The following is a 21,270-nucleotide window of genomic DNA, read 5'->3' on the forward strand; positions in this document are numbered from 1 at the left end:
GTATTAAAGCAGCAATTAAGTGGCATCAGTGGGCCCCCGCAGGCTGTGCTTCACACTCAGCTGACCCAGCACTCCCGAAGGAGGGCGCTGATGGGTCACTTGTCTCTGTGTTGTTTTGGCTTTGGGCTGTAGTGGGCTGTACACTGCTGCACTCGTCATTCACTCGTCGTGGTTGCTCACTGATCCCCTATTGACTTCCATCCATTTTTGCAGTTATAAATATGGCCCATGCCTGTGTCATGGTGCTTGGATACTACTGTTAAAGCTGGGGGAGACTGAGAGGACAAAGCTGAGTGATTTACACATGCAGGCCGGCTTTGTGATACTGATATGCCTTTCATCTGTTTCTAACTTCTGATTAAATGCCAATAGTTTCTATTATGTTACCATATACTGTAAATTGACAATTGATTTACACAATGCTGAATAAAAAATATTAGGTATAGGTCCTTTTACTTTTTTAATTGTTCCCAATAATAAAAAATAAAATTTGTTAAATTTACATTTACTTAACACATAAAGCTGTGCAAAATGGCAGACTGTCCCCAAAGGAAACAAAGTTGTTCTTGTTAATGACGCTGCAGTGCTGCTGTCTTATTGACTTTTATATTGAACATCCTCCTGAGTGCACACAGTAAAAGCTTTTGCATTTATAGCAAAGTGTTTGTAACAGTGAAACAGTTCTGCTAATACACACTTTGATCTTCTGCTGTTGTACAAAACTATCAAAATAAACTCCAAATAAAGCAGAAGTTTTCAGAACCATTTATAGTTGGAGTACCTGAGGTTTTCTCAGCAGTGGAGCAAACGTCTTGTTGCCCACATGGAGTATAACCATCTATGATTAGGATCTGTTAAAGGAGCTCTATCTGACTTTTACTGTCTAAAAACATGAACAGAACAAGTTCATTTTAAAGAGTTTGCAGTGGTCTTAAGTTATTCCTCACTTATCGTATGCATTCTGAACATCCTAATTATTCACCCTAATGAATTTATAAGCACTTCCAGAGACCAGAACAGAGTTTACGCATTAAGATAAAGCTTCATAACAACTGTCAGGCTAACCATGTACTTCCTCATAATCTGACAATAAAAAGCGTTATAATTGGATGCAGACAGTACACAGCAGACTTATTTACTTACTTACCTCAAATAGAAAAAAATGTGGTGCAAGGCCTTTAAATAACAATTGTTTTGTCAGACAGGAGCCTTCCTCAGATTAGTGACGTCATGGTGTTGTGACTTGTCTCATAGGCTGTCTGCATGGTTTTGCCAGACAATAATGTATCTGTGACATGTGTGTGACAAGGTATAAGCACCCAAGTCTCAATTAATGCTCCTTGGACCTCACTTTTGATCTCAGTGGCGTCTGTGACCCAACGGACAAACAAGAGCAGGAAAAACTGAAATCCAACATGTTTAACCACTACAGAAGACAAAACCAGGGCAAATGTGTGTTATCCCACCTATACTTATTAGCTAAGTTTATAAACGATTACTCAGAAGGAGAAGCAAGTTAGTTGTGCTATTCTCACGAGAAAGACCATGAACCCTGCCGACAAAACATTTTCATTGCACACTCACAATTTAGCACTCATCTTAATATGCTGTTCTTATTACTGCAATCCTATACATTTTCTGAATAGACCCATTATTAAATTAACATAATAGTCCCAGTGCCTTTTCCTGTGTAATTTGTGTTAAATGTAGAGCAGCTCTCCTGTTGGCGTAGCCGTGATACATTGTTACATCGAGTACAATGGCATCTGTAGTATTTTTATTTTTTTTAACACCACACCACAATAGCACAACCTCTTTTCGTTTGACAGAGAAATTGTCTGCACCACTTAATTATCCACAAACCTGCCTTTCCAACAGCAATAACAGGTATAAATGGGGCACTGCAGTTTTAAAAGCGCTTCACAGGCTTTTGTGTTCTGGACGTGGACACACAGTACAAACTTGTAACTTGCTGATTTCAGAAAACAGTATTGAATCGTCTTAAAGGTGCACTATGTAACTTATCTAGTGTGTCACCTGCTTGTTTCCATGGAGATGCTATTTCTTTGCTTGGAATGTTCTGCGATTTGGTATTCTGTATCTGTTTTGCGTTTATTCAATTTTATGCAACGTTTTGTTTTGTTTTTTTATAGCTCCTTGAAAATGTGGCTTTCTTACTATGTGTAAGGTCGTCTCTCTCCACAGACCTGACCTGTGACTTAGCCAGATGCAGCCACCTACTTGTCCCCGTGGAGATAGCTATACTGTGCTGTATTGTATTGATTTTAATGTCTTTCTTATTCTGTAATGCACTTTGAATTACCTTGTGTATAAATTGTGCTGTAGAATTAAATTTGCCTTGCCTGTGGAAAATTCCATGCAAAGAAATAACATCTAAATTTAGAGTTGCAGGAGACTGTTATCTCCACCAGAATAGGTACATAGTGTACCTTTAGGAGTGGGTATTCATCTTGAATTTTTTTTTAATTTTTTATTATGGGTTCTATTATTGCTCAAAAAACCTTGCATTTGTACTGTGAGTTGGGCCATAAATAGCTCGCTGCAGACTGCCCAGAGACAACAGGACCCTAAATGCCTCTCCTTTGCCCAATACCTGCCTGGATGACCCAATACCTGACTGGAAGGCTCTTACCTTATCCTGTGTGAGCCCCCTCTGTCCCTTAGTCTCGAGTGGGCTCTGGCCCTGCAGATTTGAACTCTATCTGCAAATGAATGTGCATTAGTCCTGGACACATCTGCAGCCATAAATCTGACCTGTAACTTGACCTGATGATGTTACTTGCACACCTCCTTGAACTGAATGCAAGTTTTTCAAATCAAATAAATAAACGCAAGAAAGTTCAGTGCTATGCTGTCAGGACTAAACATGGGGGATCAGTGTTTGAGTTTTCTGCTGCTTAAACCTGGAACAGTCTTCATGAAGATGTGAGACAGGCCTCGACTTTGACAATTTCAATCCAGACTCAAAACAGTTCTGTTTAGCTGTGAATATGCCTGAAAGGTTTTTATTCTGCACTCTTCTCTTTTAATGTTCATTTTAATGATGATTATTTATGTTTTGATTTGTTTGTGTTGTCATTTTAATGTCTTTCTTACTCTCTAAAGCACTCTGAATTACTTTGTGTACAAATTGTGCTGTACAAATAAGCCTGCCCTGGCTACTGTAGAACATTTCAGAAAAAAGCACTAACCATCTCCTTGGAGACAAGCATGTAGCCGACCCTTCACCAGATAAGATACATAGTGCATTTTTACCTGGAAAATAGAATAAGTGCTCTAACTGCCATAACAATATCTTCCTTGAAGAAAGCCAGAACACATTAGAGCATTATATAGGACCTTGTCTCCCCATCCATTTTCTCATCAGGTAAATCAAAGTAGCACACATCATCAGATTGCAATATACTTTTCCAGCCCAGATCCCATCCCATGACTTATTCTCTTTGCTCAGGGACAGCTCTAAACAGCCCATAATATGTTTCCACAGCAGTGAGGTGGAACAAGCCGCTACCTCTGCAAATTCCCATTCACTAACCAGGAGTCTCCGGGGCACCAATGTTCAGCAGTGCTGTTTTCTTCAGCCCATTTCACCGCCATTTCAGACCAATCTCCAAATACAGATCTCCATTTTGTGGTTTGTCATTTTCGCGGCTTCAATGTACCTAACTTTTAATAGAAGATGCCAAAAAAGGGAAATTGCTCGGAACAAGTATTTCATGCTGTTGACAGGTATCCTCTGCTGAGATATGGATGATTAGGTGACCAACCAACTCCAACGTCTGCGCCCATCCTTAGAGCGAGTCAGGCAAAGGTTACTTGTAGTGTTCTGTCATTGTAGGTGATTTAAGGCAGCACAGTCAGACAGAAATGGCCTTTACATCAGACCATCTTGACATTTTCTAACAGTTTGTAAATGTTACGCAACTTAAACACATGGTGAGACACAAGCAGTAGGGCTTAAAGTTGCAATTTGTGTAGGCACAATTATCAAATCTCAAAGCCTGATATTTAGATAATGGAATGTCCTCTGCAAAAAAACAAAATATGCTGTTTTTTAATCTGATCCAATCAGATCTGCCCACTGTCACGTCCACCACGCCCATAAACAATAACATAACAGCAAGCCCACATACAGTATCTATGTAATCAGAGGAAACTCAGCATCTGTGGTCATTTAATGAGATTAAATGACCACATATTAAATGACCACAGCTCAATCAAACAGCAAATATGTCACCAAATGTCAAATGTTTTTTTTGTCAAAGCATTTACAAAACAAACTCTAATGCATCTGTACATGCAAAAGTTACATATCAATGGAAAGCAAAAATCCTCTGAATCCATAAATCCCAGACACTCTGATATTGCCTCCTGGCCTCTGTGGCCCCGCCCACATACGTTGCATGCTGGCAGACATTTTGCTGGTTTTAGCATTAGCATCATTGCCATGTACCATGTACCTGTACAAAAAATATAGCAAAACATTTCTATGAGAAAGGAGAGAGTGCCTGTTTATCACTCTACCAGCATAAACATGAATTATGAAAATATGAGAATGAAAAATATTATAATTGAATGACATTTAATTATAATTATGTATTACACATTTTACACAAATCAAAACCAGCTTTAATATGGGTCAAATTGTTATATACATTTTTTGTAAAGGTTTTATTCTGAGTCAAAATTTGCATTTTTATCTCAATAATTGCTCTATGCTGATAAAATCTGCTCATGCCACCTTATGTCAGTTGGCACATAGATGGCACAAGAGCATTAGATTGGCACAGGACATCTGGACAGTTTCCTACAAAAAATATTGTAAAATTGACATGTTTAGTTTTTTCTACATCAAATTTTGCACAAGTGACAATCTCATGTTGTCAAGTTGTGTTTGTTGTCAGTCGGAATTGAAAGGGTTGTGTTTGACTGTAAGTAGTTGTAATGTTATATAATGACAGTATTTAACAGCAGGCGGAAGGCGCAAAGCCTTAGCTTCACTTAGACAACAAGATCATCCATGTGGGCCGTGTACAGGCTGAGGAAGCCCTCAGTTTATTTCTGTATTTTCCATAAAAGACGTGTGTGCTTTACAGGTTTATTTAGTCTTGTACTTGTGACTGTTGTAGCTGTAGTTTAGACTTCTACAAAGGTTCATGTGATTGTTGCATTTCTTTATATTTCATTTATATTAGTTCATATTTCAGTCTTTTCTCATATGTTAATGCTCCTGGAGTTGTTTAAAGTGTGCACTCTGAGCAGAATCCTACTATTAAAAATAAATCACAAATGTGATATTTCTTATAGAAGTTCCCAAATACACATATTGTTTCCTGCTGTTGCTACTCCTGACCCAGATCCTGGCTCAGAGGACATGAAACATGAATCTCCACAAGTTCAGATGGGCATGACTGACAGATGGGATCACTGACAGGGACATACATGGTCCGGCTCTATTAAAAGAAAGATGGCTAGAAAGGAAAGAAAAAATAGATTAGTTGAGTTTAGTGCTTCTATTCTAAATCTATTCTAATCTGAGGTGAGAAAATGTTTGAAAAATAACATCTGGTGCACATTTCATAAAGTTCCCGATTACCATAATGGGTTTAATGGAAATGTAGAATGGAAAGGAAATGCGACATAGTTTGCACAACTCAAAGTAACAATTTGTGAAGTAGCAGTTTCTCAAGGTTACAAAAGTAGTTACCTTAGCATCTATTCATCCGTTTGAAAGGGTCAAATTGACAACAAAAGTACAGAGAATACATCATTTGAATGTGGATGGGTCCTATATCGTTGTCTCTTTATATAGAAGTAATCATCTGCCATTATTGAAGATTACCCAGAATAAAAAACAGGTTATCTCCTTGGCAACAGGCTCTATTCTTCCATTACACATAAGGACGCTTCCCTTGAACTGCTTGGCGAAGACAGGACACTAAATTACCCTCTAAAGATTATGTCTACACTGCCAGATGTCTCGCACAAAGTATGGCTGCCAAAATGTCTACGATTTAAGGAAGGCAAGGAGAGACAATCACTATATACTACTCACAGCAGCTGATATACACTCAACACTCAAGACTCAAGTTGTATTAGTAATTTAAAGAGCAGTAGTCATTCTAAGACACATATGTTAAAGGTCAGGTACAAAGTTTCAGATGGATTAATTAACTTAGACACATAGAGGTGCCAGTGATGTAATGAAGGAGAGTATTATTGATGATTGAGTTTTTTGGAGGAAATATCTCCCCTGGGACCATGAAGAAGAGAAGATGGAGAGGCTGAAGAGGCTTATGGTTCTTCTGCTGTGAGAGACAACATGAAAATGAGACATCTTTTTGAAAAAGACCTGTAAGTCCTGTTTTCTGCTGCATTTTAGAAAATATTTTAAATAGCCTAATGAGTGGGCCTGTAGTGTGAGTTGATAAGGACATGTTTGCAATGTCCCATTCTCAAATCCACGAACTAAGCAAACAGGTTGGTGTTGCTGCAGTTGGTCAGGTTTAGGTTCAGCAACAGTCTGTGCTCAAAGAATGAGGTCAGCTGACACCTGAATATACTGAATGACCAGGTTATTCCATCAATTGATTTTTTTCTTCCCTGATGACACGGGCATATTCCAAGATGACAATGCCAGGATTCATCGGGCTCAAATAGTGACAGAGTGGTTCAGGAGCATGAGACATCATTTTCACACATGGATTGTCCACCACAGAGTCCAGACCTTAACTCCATTGAGAATCTTTGGGATGTGCAGGAGAAGCTTTGTGCAGCGTCAGACTTGACCAGCATCAATGCAAGATGTTGGTGAAAAACACTGGATGAAAATAAATCTTGTGACATTGCAGAAGTGAAATCAAAACAATGCCACAGTGAATGCATGCTGTAATACCAAACCGACAAATATTAGAACGTGTGACCTGTTTTTGGTGGCAATTTTTTGTTTGGCCAGCCAGTGTATCTGCTCTTAACAAAGAGACATCCTGACAAAAACTAAATTAACTAAATTTGATACATAGATGGAAGATGGCAATAGGAACAAAAAATTCTATTGTGATCACACCCTCTTACAAACCAGAAGTCCGCCATGTGACATAATATGTCATAATGCAATCCTATGGAGACATGTAATTCTGCCACATCTCCTGGACGACTGGGGGATCACACAGACACATCTTATTTTATCAAACTTTTAAAACAAGCACAACCTAAAATGTGGAAAAAGGTGCATCAGTGCCTGCAACTGGGCGAACGATGAAACACACATAAAAATGATAGTGGACATAATAATTCAAGTCAAATAAGGAGTAGAGTGTGTGCGTCAGTGCACCACAGGATAAACTGTTTCCACTATACTTTTACCAATCTAGCCGGCCGAGAAAAAAGGGACAAAATGGAGCACTTTCATTTTGCACATTTTGCATTCATTTTGAGTGTTATTTTTAGGATTAATTTACTTTAGCTCACTTGTGAGAATACACTGTCAAAGAGCAGAACCAAAAAACTTTTTGTTATTGAAATAAGGTAGTATAGTCACATACAAAAACATACAACGTTGTCAAATATAAAAAAGAGACAGGAATACCCAGGAGAATTCTCTTCAGGTTGATGTCCACCATTTTGTAAGGTTAGTTTTCCACAGGGGAAGATGACAGGTGCTTCAAACACACCAAAAGTATATATGTAACCATCACATGAACTTACAACAACATTTAATAATCACACTTAGTTCTGCTTAAACCAAATAGTCCTGATTCCTTAGTAGGTATACGTATATATTTTTATTTTATTTCCTTGAGATGCCTTTTTTTTAAGTTGTTTTTCTCTGTAAGAAAATGACAGCTGGATAAATTGTGCTTGAATGCACTGTTGAGAGATGTATTGCCCTCTCCACAGCACAATCTGTCCCAGTGTTCTGAAATATCTAATTGTCGATACTTTCTCAAACATCCAAACTGTGTATTTTTCCATTTCCACTAGTTCCCTTCCATAATGGGCAGTTTATGATGTTCAGGGCACAGCTTGCAGGATTGTCTTGTTGCCTCACTGTGCACCAGTAAATCTCTATTCCAATATAAAGAGATTCCACACATTCCATACATTAGTTAAATTGTAGTTTATTGCACGGTGTATATAAACAGCAGACAGGCTATTAGGCTGGTTGTGTACTGCAAAAAGGATTATCTAGCATAGTTAAACTAACTTAAATTAAACACATTCATCTCAAAAGATCAATTTTAAGATTATTATTATTTTTTTTTTTTGTCTCAATAAGATATAGATACTTGTTTCAAGATATTCCATCATGATCCATCTTGTTTAGATATTACAACTTACACACATTTTATATTAAATCAAGCCACATTGTTGAGGTTATCCACATCTGCCTGAGTATTTTTTATGTTATCTTGAAACTAATGTACTTGTTTTAAGATATTTTATCAGCAAATCATTTAATCTGACTGTTAACATCTCAAAAAGATCAAAAACAACCATATAATTGCTTATACTATTAGTATTAATGCAAAGGGACTTTTTTCACCTCAGTGATCATTCAGCTGTAAATACAAAACAGGCCAATAGAAGTCTACACTCTATATATATCAGAAATGGGATACTGGAACAAGATGGAAATGGGTGAGGTGCGAGAACAAGGCTCTGTTGGAATGTTACTACTCCAGTGACCTGAGTCAGAAGGGGTTACATGAACAGGATGTGGGATAAATGGTTACTTCGAAACCTGCAGTCCATGCTTACGGCTAAGCAACTAGTAGCTCAGTGTTCCAACATCCGCAAACGGCAACTGCTACCATAAGTTGAGATTGATGAGGTACAACACAAATGCTACGGCAAGGACGCCAGGTCAGAGGGAAATACCATCTGAAAGTCTCCTAGAAGATGTGAATGTAGCATTAAGAGCAATCCCTACCTCAACCATCACAGAGACCAATGAGCTAAGCATCAGCAGCAGCAGTGATCCTAGAGATGCTTGGCTATAAGAGCAACCATGGGAGCCATGAAAAACAATACTCATCATGGAGACGACGGTTAGAGGCTAAAATCAAGGCAGAAGTGAGCCAACTGTCAGAGGCCCAGAGAGGAGCAATGAAGAGGTACAGCCAGATGCCCATACCCAAAGCACTGGAAACTATCCAGCAAAGGCTCGAAGCCTTGGCCAGCCGCCTAAAGAGCTACACATGAGATAATGAAGCCACACGAATAAACCGGCAAATAAACACAGATATATGGGAGAAGGAGGCATCACGTAACAGCAATGCACAGTGACTGGTGACTCTGAGAGAAGACCACAGCAACCTCCCTGAAAAGAATCCAGTTACCATCACAGTGGCAGACGTCCAGGAAAGAGTTTCAGGCATGAAAAACTGGACCGCACCAGGCCCTGACATGATCCACGCCTACTGCCTAAAGAAGCCCACTGCTCTCCCTGTGTGCCTGGCAGCACAAATGAACCAGCTGCTAATGGATGAGACTCACCCTGAATGGCTAACCGAAGGGTGTATGATCCTGATCCAGAAGGATCCCTTAAAGGGTACAGCCCCATCCAACTATCGGCCAATAACCTGTCCCTCCACAACATGGAAGCTCATGTCAGGCATCATCGCGGCTAAGATAAGTGGGCACATGGATCAATACATGAGCACAACGCAGAAGGGCATTGGCAAAGATGCCACACACAAGGATCACTGAATGCCTGGAGCTGTACAACATAAACAGGACTCTAAGAGCCTTCATTGCAAACCAGCCTTTAGGCCAATGGCAAGCCACTTGCATAAGTGACCATCAAATGTGGCATATACCAAGGAGATTCACTGTCCCCACTGCTGTTCTGTATAGGACTGAACCCCCTCAGCCATATCATTAACAACACTGGCTGTGGACACCGACTCAGGACTGGGGCCATCATCAGTCACCTTCTGTACATGGATGATATGAAGCTGTATGCTAAGAATGAGCTAGACATCGACTCACTGATCCACATCAGGCTCTACAGCACAGAATGTAATTTGGGCTTGAGAAGTGTAGCCAAATGGAGACAAAGAGAGGGAAGGTAGTCCATACAGAAGGGGACTCACTCCCAGAAGAAACAATAGCAGACACTGAGGGCAGCTACAAGTACCTTGGTATCCCACAAGCGAATGGCAACTATGAAGAGGAAACAAGGAAAGCAGCCACGGTCAAATACCCCCAACGAGTAAGGCAAGTCCTAAGGAGTCAGCTCAATGGCAAGAACAAGATCCAAATAAACAGCTACGCCCTGCCAGTAATCAGATACCCAGCAGGAATCATTAGCTGGCAAAAGGAGGAAATACATTCTACAGATGTTAAGACCCGAGAGCTGCTGACCATGCATGGAGCTCCATCCCAAATCTGTACACGAGCTGTAAGGAAGGAGACTGAGTACTACAGCAACTACAAACATGTCTGCTCTGATTGGCTAATTCACCTGTCAATCACACCCATCTGAAGTCAGGGAGATTCACATCTTCGTAGCGTATTGAAGAAGTGTGTATCCTGGATTCCTGGCAAGAATAACTGAGAAGTTGTAGCTTCAAGAAGGATTGTGATATTGAAAGATGTGGTATTTGAATGGCCATTAGTAAGAGTAAAGGCTCCAGTTATGTATCTTATTTAGCTGGTGTTCTGCAGACTAAATGTTCAAATACTCACACTTTTCACAATATTATTTATGATTAACCCAGATAGGTAATCTAACAATTAGCTAACTAGTTTGAAGGGTAAAAAATAAAAGTAAGTAAGTCAGATTTATCTATGTAGCGCTTTTCACAGATAAAAAAGTGCTTTACAGAACAAAATAATAATTTGAGAACATGTGACATTGTTCTACAAGAAAAAAAAAAAAAGGTTTTATTAACAATGCACTAATTAACATAACCAGCTGCTGCTTTTGTCAAACAGCCCCAACAGGAAACACTGACTGGATCTATTCATGGGTTTAACTCCCTGTTATTATGACATTTTCACCATTTAAAAGATCAAATATTTAGTTTCACACTGTTAATTCAAAAGGCAACAGTCCTAATATTGCACCATTATAAACACATGGATATTTTCAAACCACTGTTCACATTTATGTAAAACCAATTACCTCTAATGTGAATATATTGGAGACCTAATCACTTCACAGCCACTTTGTCCTGTCATCACGACTCCATAACCTCATCAGTCAGGGCTCATTCTTACCTTTTTTATATATATTCTTTTTACAATATTAAACATGCTTTATGTAACTTTTCTGCTAGTGGGTCTTATGCCACCTGCTTGAGATGTCAGGAAGTGTGCATTAACCTGCTAGTTGTTGTTAGCAGTACTGTCACACCAAAAGTATAAACTCATTGTGAGAAAAAAACTTTAAATTGACCCATATTGCATTTATTTCATTACAGGTGTTTCTGTTGCTCAAAAGTACCTTGAAAAGCATGTATTCCTACGGTTGCTGGGGTTGCCTCTCCACAGATCTGACCTGCAATTTGATCTTGTGATAGATTACTTTAAAGGACATTATGCTATTTTCTGTTTCCTCTTTTATAAACATACCTGAAATTTTGGTTTTGCTTCTTTCACATATGTTTAATGCACAAATCCTGCATGTTTAGGCTGAGTTCTTCTCTTAAACTGAAAACACTCTGTTCCACCTTGTGATGTCACGTGGTAATACAGGAAGTGCTCCACTGTGTTTTTAAACTGCACACACCTTCACTAGAATCATTTGGATAATTTCAGCCCTGGAATTGCCAATCTCTGCTAAACTAAAGGTAAAAGGAGCTGTTAACTTGAAACTTACCGCTTCATGACATCACAAAGTGGAACGGAGCATTTTAAGCTTTGGAGATGTCAACTAATAATAAAGGATTACTCTAACATGTGTGAATGAAACAAAGTCTATCTGCAGTTATGTGTTTTTGAGGAGGTAACAATATTCTAACATGGCTTAAAACTCACAAGAGTCAACTTTATGTAATATAGGACTTTTAATGCCATACTGTGCAATATTTCAGCTGTAACATCTCCATGGAGACAAGCAGGTGGCTGACCCTCCACCAAAAGTTACATATTGCACTTTTAAATGTGTGCTATAATGTATGTGTAGATAATAAAAATGCAAAACAAACAAGAAACAGAAATATTCAGCGATCAGACTCAAGGCCAGATGTAATGTTGATTGGAAGATAATAATGAGTAATTTTGTGTTATGAAATGTTTAATGACTTGGCACCAAACAGTCATTTTCAGAGTTCACTGAAATTCATGATTGAAAAAGCAAATGTAGGCAGTAAAAGTTAGTTGAAAATGTGCTGCTTTTTGTTAATTGTTCTGCTGTAGTTAACTCTTTAATTGCAACAGAGCGCCACGTTAACAAGGCATCTTCAAGGTTCTTTTGAAACTATTGTTTGAGAGGACAAAATTTAAAAAAAATGAAAAAAAATTTAAATATGTAGACAATTGAAAGCTAAAAGTAATCATCTTTAAGCCTGAGGCAGTCGTATTTGTATAAGTAATAGAGGTATATGGCAGTTGTTCTTTGTATCTTTTCTCATGTTTTATAAATTGTGTTAGTTGTGGTTGGCCTTGGACCAGCAGGAGATTAAGGATGGAAATTAGCTTTGGGGCCACGATCCTGCATATGGACAGGAATGTTTTTATTAGTTTGTTTTTTCCAAGTTCTTATTTTTAATTTGCATTATCCCATCAATAAATACAGTACATCCATACAACATACACACAACATAATATAAGTTTACAAGAGTAAACTAAAACTGTGATTAGTGATTAGCTCTCTACCATCTCAAGGACTATATTTGATTCCTGTATCACTGTATTTCCTGACAATTTCACCAAGTGGCAATAAAGTAGCCTATTGAAAGTGCACTGCATGCCTTTTCTATTGGAGGCTCCATCACCTGCTTGTCTCCACAGAGAACTTTGTATAAAATGTTGCACTTTAACTTATCTCCATGGACACAAGCAGGTGACGCCATCAGGGCTAGTTACTTTTCTATTTTGAGGAGAGACAATCCCGCTCACAGCAGAATTCATACTTTTCAAGGCAACAAAACAAAATGGGTTTATGTCATACTGTGTGCAGTTAACGAAGGACTAAATCGAGACAGTATTGTATACATTTTGTCTGAACCTACTGACAGGTCACCCCTTTTGTCCAATCAGACACATTGTTCACTCTGAATCATGGGAAAATAACTGTCTGACACTGTCCCAGACACTTGAGTCTCTGTCATGGTGCATTATCAAGAGTGACAAAAAAAAACAAAACTTAAAGATGACCTATTGCTTGTGTCTGTTATATATAGCTATAATCTGTGACACCTGTGGATCACCGTGTTATAATGTGCACATTTTAAACCACAAGTTTCAACTAAAATGGCTTAATAAAAGAAACAAGTCCACGAAAACTGTGGTGCTCAATGGGAGCTGAAGTCGCTGTCAACGTCAACACAACAAAGAATTGGTGCCTCTGATAGATAGCTGCAAATCACGCTAGCGAACAGTGTTTTTTTCCTTTGTACCAAAATGACATTGCAGCACTGCCAAAGCATGTATCACCGATTAAGAATAATACAACTGGAAAACTAATTAAGAACAGAGGAGTGGGCGTGAAGTGCAATACAGTGTCTTAAAAATAAGCAATTAAAGACTGCTCAAATGTGCACATATTAGTTCAAATACACATACTTCAGGTGAGTAAATGGTGAGGGGAAACTATAACATGGTTAAAAGCTCAAAAAAGTGGATTTTGCATTATAGATCTGCTTTAAAGTAGGCAGCGATTGGAGAACTATAAGGAATCATCCACATGAGACAGAAGGTTGTTTATATGTCATGGTGCAATATCACAGAAGCAGAATGGACTAAGAAATGGTTCAGACTAAAAAAGCTTGTGAGTAATGGCTCAAAATGGGATACAGGCCTTTTAATCTTACTTCCTTTTCTTGTCTCGGCAAAGAACATGAAATGAACATTGCTTTTCCGTTACAAAAAGGACAGACTAATTCACTTCAAGGTCAATATCACATTTTCTATACATGAAATCAACAGGGGCATCATATGTTTGATTCCGGAACAAAACGGTAATACATTTTATAGCTGTATTTATATCTCCAGGAGAAAGACGAGACCAGAGTTACGGTTTTGTCTCTGCCATCTTTCACGCTGCACATGGTCGGATCTGTCAGAAGGACTTGAGCTCAGCGACATGTTTATGACCCTGCAGGGCCTATATACACTGTCACAATGTCACGCGCAAACCAGACTTACAGCCCCTTCTGTCAAATTGTAAAAGCTCAAAGTCATTGTAAAGCAGGGATAAAAGACAGGCTGGAGAGTTTAACCAGCCTCTGCATTCAAGCGCTAATAATGTACAGCAAAATGCCAAAGAGCTTCAGAAGGGAGAGGATGAAGCAGCTAATGTTCACTGCACGATTTTGGCCATCTGTGAGGAAAGAGTTTTGATTGCAGAGAAAATCTTAAGTCATGGCTTAAAAACATCACCTGTAGTGAGAGAGAGACAGGGCCAAAAGATGAGAAATGGGGTAAAAACAGGGTATTGTCATGCAAAATTTACTTTTTTGAGCTTCATCAAAACATGCCTGAAGAGGTTTTATTTGCCATTTACACATGTTTGTGCTATCTCTCCCTGGCGCTACTCAAACACCTCTTACAGTTAGGAGGACTATCTTATCCAAGACTCAGCCCACAAGCCCACGTCACCCACGTATGTATTTTCTATAAATGTACAATAGCAGGATACAAAACAATACACTATAACTTCACAAACCTGATGCGATGTGCTGTAGTTCCATTAGCAGAATGAATGGTTACTGTGTTATTATAGCGCTGTGAAGTGGGAGTGACTTAGCGTGGAGAGCAAAGAGAGGGGGTCAAAAAAACAACGTGAAACTTATTAAATGTCAATGCGTTGTTTTCAGTGAATATAGCAAAACAATAAAAGGAAACCTAATCTAATATGTTATGTGTTAGCAATTAATACACCATAGAAGTGTAATATCTTCTCTTTATTTACAACCAAAGACGAGCTGTGACAAAAGCGTTATTTTGGAATCAACCATCAAATATGTTTTACTGTCACAAAGGGAAATTTGTCTTGCTGAACAACTACAGCACATAAAACACACAATAAACACAAGACAAGCACAACACATAAAAAACAACATTACAATACACAGATTTATCTTAGTTTGGTACTGCCTAGTTAAGATAGTCTAAATCCACACTGCTCAAACCTCCTCTCACTGCGTCTGCAATCTGTCTTTGTCTAACATATCACCCACAGTAATCACACGCACTCTGTCAAAGGAAAGCAAAGGAGCTCAGCTGTCAATCATCCATTATTTTATTTAACAACTTTTACAGACACAACATACTTATGTACTCTGACTTTAGCACACAGAGCCTAGAGCCTGGTATTTGCTTCAACAAACTTTGGTTTTAGCCACGTTAAAAGCTCATAAGTACATTTTACATATGCCCCTGTCCATACAATAGCTTAATAGCCCAATGAGGTTCATCTGGTCTACCATTAATTTATTTTAATATATTCTTTTCCAGGACCAGTCTGTTTTCATACCTGACAGTTTCGATTGTCTTCCTCAGAGTGGTCACGAGATGTTGCTGTGATGTGTCCAGTCAGCTGATTTAAACAGAACATCCAATTTACACATGAAGTAGACGCAAATAATGCAATCAAATTTCTGGACATGAATATAACAAACAAGAAAGATGGCAGCATCAAACTCAAATTACAAACCAACCCACACTGACCAATACCTCCCAATGACAACGGAACATCTGACAGACCACAGATGCTCCATTGCAAGAACATTATTTGACAGAACTGACATGATAACAGACAAACAAGACAAGCAGGAAAAAGGAGTGCATGTACCTAATATGGACAATAAACGAAAGGAAAACAACAAGTCCAGGATAAAATTACCAAAGATAAAATAGAACCAGTGCACAAATGTAATGTCATCTATACGAAATACCCCAAATGTCCTGCAATAAAACATACATCGAGGAAACAGGGTGGGCTTTTAGTGCACGAAAAGATGAACATAGGACAGAATGTGTGAAGGAAACAGTGAAGGTGTGAACATGAGCAAAAAAAACACAAGTCAAATCAGCCATTTCTGAGCACTGCAAAATAGAGAACCACATTATGGACCAGGACGAAGCAAACATCATTGGGACAGAGGACAACAAACATTGTCCCTGGACAAGGAGGCAAGTGAAATACATAAACATGCCCACATGACTTCAAACCATGAGGAGGGGGCTTTTTTACTCTCACACACCTGGGATACTTTTATGCTCTGGCTTTTAACACCGCGTGAGTTGTGTGGTCCTCTGTGTTTTTCTTTTCTTTTATTTCTTTTATTTATTTTTATGTGTTTTATTGATTTTATTGATTTTATTTTTTTTATGTCACTTTGTCTCTGTGCAGCACTTTGGAAACAATTTGTTTATGAAATGTGCTATATAAATAAAGTGGATTGGATTGGATTGGATACTGTTTTGAAGAAGTCGGACTAGAGATGGGGCTGTCGTCCTGCTTCCACCCATGGGAAAATGGCGCCAAAACCTGTTTAAATCAGCTGACCCCACACGCCACAGCAAAATCACATGACCAGTCTGAGGAAGAGCGCTAGTGAACAGTCCAAACTGTCAGGTATGAAAACAAACTACACCTTGGTCTGGAGCAGAATTTGTTTTGCCCCTGTAAATATACATTGTATAAGCAGCTCTCTAAGTCCACTAATTAAAAATATTTGGTTTTGTTTTTCATTTTTTCAAGACAGTAAAAATCTGAACCTTTAAGTTTGACTGAATAAAAAAAAAGAAAAAAAGAAAAAGGAAATGACTAAGCAAAACTAAGCAAAGTGATATAACTATTTCTTTTCACACAAAGGCCAAATAGACTGTACTCTAATAAATGTACTAAACCATTTCAATTTTCAGACAGACAAGAAAAAAATATGTGGAAAAACAACCATTTGATGTTTTGTCACGACCTTTATGAAAAGAAAGAAAGAATATTTAAAAGCCTCTCCATCATAAAGGCCTATATTTCTTGAAACATTTGAGCTACTTTTGCAGTCTGCACAGTGAATAGTAGGTTTCTTTGACAGGCTATAATCAAGGTAGCACAATCAATAGACCAAATGCTTAGACAGCACTGATCACCAATCACATAACTGTCACGAGGCTCAGCTGAAGAACAGATTTGAGGTAATTCTGACCCCAAACACATCAGAGTGCACTTAAACCAATGTGCTAATGGATTGTCATCAACTATGTTATATTATTTTGAAATATAACTTCAGATGCTTTGTTGCTGTTTTTGTGGACTTAACTGGTTGGAGGTCTGCCACCCGCTTGTTTCCATGGAGATGTTGTTGAATGTTTCACAGTATGGCATTTAACTATCTATCTCCATGGTGGCAGACTCCCCCCAACCAAAGAAGTTGCATAGTGTTTCTTTAAGTCTTTCTTTCTTTAAAAACATGCATTCTTAGCAGGTTTTCCTCTTCACAGATCTGGCCTCTCATTTGGCCTCAAGTTCATTTAGGCGGTTAGCAGTGGTCCAAAGTTATCACCTTCACACTGATGAGTTTATTAGTGTTATTCACAACTTTCAGAGGTCAGAGCCATAAACTGTATAATAAAGTGAACTGAGGGAGTGTTTCATCACCCACAGTGTTCAGCTTTGGCCTTTCCTGCTCACACTGTTTTGGGCGGGCACTTAGCAACGAGTCGTGGTAACTGTCAATCAAACCTGTTGCTAACGCTAGCGGGAGTGACCTCTGCAAAAGAAGGCATCTGATTAGTCTGTTTTTAATGTTCATACCTTGATTTATGGACAACACAGCAAAATAAAACACTAGAATTCTGTAGATCAGGTTACAAACATTTTTAAGACCAAAATGATGAGACTGATATCAAATGTTACAGAGAGAGAGACAACGTTTTTTCAATAGAAGTTAATTGGAACCAAACCTCAAAGGAACCACTGTACACCAAAGCTCACTTCTTATATGGAACACAGCGGTTAGAAGGGTAACTATGTCCATTTACAAATACAGTCTAAGGTCAAAGTGGAGTGACATCATGGTAATGCTAACAACAACTAGCATTCTAATGTACACTTCCTGATTTTCAGACAGTAAAACATTATAATTAGATGACACCACATAGTGAGCTTATTTTGTCCTCAGGAGCAGCTTATACACTATATCTGCACTGGGCCACGACACAATTTGCTCAAATACATAAGTCTTTTTCAGTTCTGTCCTCATTCCAGTTTCTGCAATTTTAATAGAGCATTTAATCTTGGAGCAAACTTTTTAAGACAGGTGCAATATGTGAACTGCATATAGAGGAGGATTTAAAGGCAATTCACATTCACAATTGCACCTCTCAAGCACGTTTTAAAGCTGCGATTGGAAAGGACAAGTGCAGATAATAAACTTCAGTTAAGAGCTGGAAAACTGCCGAGCATAAATTCCTACACATATAAGTCAGAGCATCCTAAAAGTTTAAAGTTTGCACTGTTCTCTCATTGTAGGTTAAGATATCATTCGGTGTGATGGACTTTGGTTCTTTGATTTATGGAGATCACCTGCTCAAAATACATAATGTAGGTTAGTACAATATAGAAGAAATTAAATATAATTTAACAGGTCCAGGAGTGTAGAAACTTGATTAATAATTAACACTAGCATCACGCATTTTAGAATTTGGAGAGGTCCAAACTGCTGAATTAGAAGATATAGCAGGAACTAGCCATGAGTTAGAGAGGCATCGTTTTGAATTATGAGAAAATTTTACAGAATTTTTGGTATTGTTCACTTGGTCAAATGGGGAGAGGCTGGTTACGGCAAAATAATAATAGGCAGAATAATATTCCAGAGCAAAAAACAATGTTCACTTTGTTCTTTTTGTTTTTTTATTTTTTATTATAAACTATACATTTTTGGAAAGCACTCGTGCATTTGTACATCATAGTGAGGGTCCCTGGTCACTGACAAGCACTTCACTTTAATGCACTTACCCATACAATACGACCGCCAGCATCCAGGTTTAATTAAATCGATTTTGTCATCATTTTGTCCTTCTATTCAATGGTTCCCCAGCTTTGCTCCATGTAATTTCCTCCTTTCCAAACTTTTTAAATGGTGCAATGATTCTTGTTTTGACAGAATAATGACACTGCCTCCCTCAGGACTCTTGCTCAATGGGAGATTTTAGTGAGGTCGCATTAGCTTTGCCTCATAAAACTAACCAAAAACTAAAATAATACGCTTCAAAAATCAGTTGGTTTAGTCACAAACAGCTCTTGCCTGGTGCAGAGTAACAGCAAATAACAGTTTTCCGCATGATTATGAAGCATGGTTTGGCTAAGAGCGAGTAGTGCTGTGGGGGACCAAAGTGCTGTTCCACCTGCAATTTTATTTCAGTATTAAAACAGACCTAAATGTGTGAAACGTTTTTGGAAAGCCCCGCTGGTTTAAATATGCTGGAAGTAAACACCTCTGAATATTGCTGAATGATCTTCTGCTACTTTTCAGGCAGCAGAAATGAGCATGAGCACTATTCAGATGGCTGCACTTTTTAAAATCAGATGCATTCTCAGAACCACAAAAATGCTGTACGTGTAACTCATGAAACGTGTGTTGTTGTTGTTTTTTTCCTATTTTTATTTTATTTTATAGCTTAAAATAATGTCAGCATTTGGAAAAAATACTTAAAAAACTATTAGAGTTCCTTCTTCTGCTTGAAGGCTATGCTAACAGAGCCATTTTGTTGTGAACACAGTTTGACCGTAGAATGAGTCTAATGGTTTATGGGTCTAAAAACTACACAGGAGAAGATCAGAGTTTTACCTGTGACGCAACAATTTCAAAAAATGCGAACTGAGCATTTTTAATGTGCTCAGAGAAGACGACTCTGGATTAATAAAACAAGCATGAATGAAGCAAAAATACAACTTCTGGTATGTCTTTGATGAGAGGACAACTTGGTTTAAAGCTCAAAAAAGCCAATTTTGCATAATATGTGTTCTTTAATGTGTAACAAGAGATTCCAAAATTATTCCTGGCATTGCAATCATTTACCGTGATGAATTTCTAAGCATTTTTTCTCAACTTTCAGAAGCCAGAGCAGAGTTTGCAGTCACAGTAATGCTAACAACAACTGGCATGCTAACTGCACATCAGGTTTTACCACTGAACTAATTGGAGATGACCACAAAGAAAATAACCCCTTCAAATATGTGAGCTGATCAGGATAAAACTTGTGCTTGGTTTGTCTGTCTGAATCCACCACGTTTTCGAAAAATCTTGAGTACTTTTTGTGACAGCAGCTGAACAATTTGGCATAAACTTGTATCCAACTCACAGGAGGTGGTGTGAATAGAGAATATGTATATGTAATATTTTTTATGCTGTTTTAAAGAAGTCTCAGTTCATTCTTTCTTGTGACTTTATAGCTTTAGTCGATTCATTTGAGGTCACCCACAAACACGCCGTCCTTGCACTCAAACCAGAGGTGATGAGTTTATATCTCAGTATATTTCTACTTTTAAAGGCTGTTTTGAAGATGCAAGTCAGACTGCACGTTCGTCTTCGTATTTATGTTTACAGAAAACTTTCGACTAAACTTTTCATTCAGATAACCTTTGAACTCATGTGTTTTGGGTATGACACTGAGATGGCAAAGATCTAGAGTTTAAAAACGATGAATTGGCAACACATCACCGGATTTATTATGGAGTTAATTTACACTGTGATGGTAAATGTGGCCAACTTGTGCACTTTTTTAAGTTCAGAACAAGGAATAAGTATAGTTTACTTTACTTTATGTGAGGTAAGGTACATCTGTGTAATCCTTCAGTCGTCCAGGTTTGATCCATGGCAAAAGAAAAATATAAACTCTGTCAACTGAACAAAACTTTGTGGAAATGAAGACGTTTCGCTGTTCCAGTTTGGGTCAGCTCTGGTCAGGCTACAGTGTCCACCAGTAATCACTCCTTCCTCCTTCACTCCTACAACGTTTTGTCCAGTTGACAGAGTCTATATTTTTCTTTCGCTAAGGTAAGGTACACTTTACTGTCCCTGTATGTCCCCTACATTTGTCCCATCCTTCAATCCCACTGGGGCAACCTGCTCG

The sequence above is a fragment of the Periophthalmus magnuspinnatus genome, chromosome 11 (genome assembly GCF_009829125.3).
Source record: "Periophthalmus magnuspinnatus isolate fPerMag1 chromosome 11, fPerMag1.2.pri, whole genome shotgun sequence".
Lineage (NCBI taxonomy): Eukaryota > Metazoa > Chordata > Actinopteri > Gobiiformes > Gobiidae > Periophthalmus > Periophthalmus magnuspinnatus.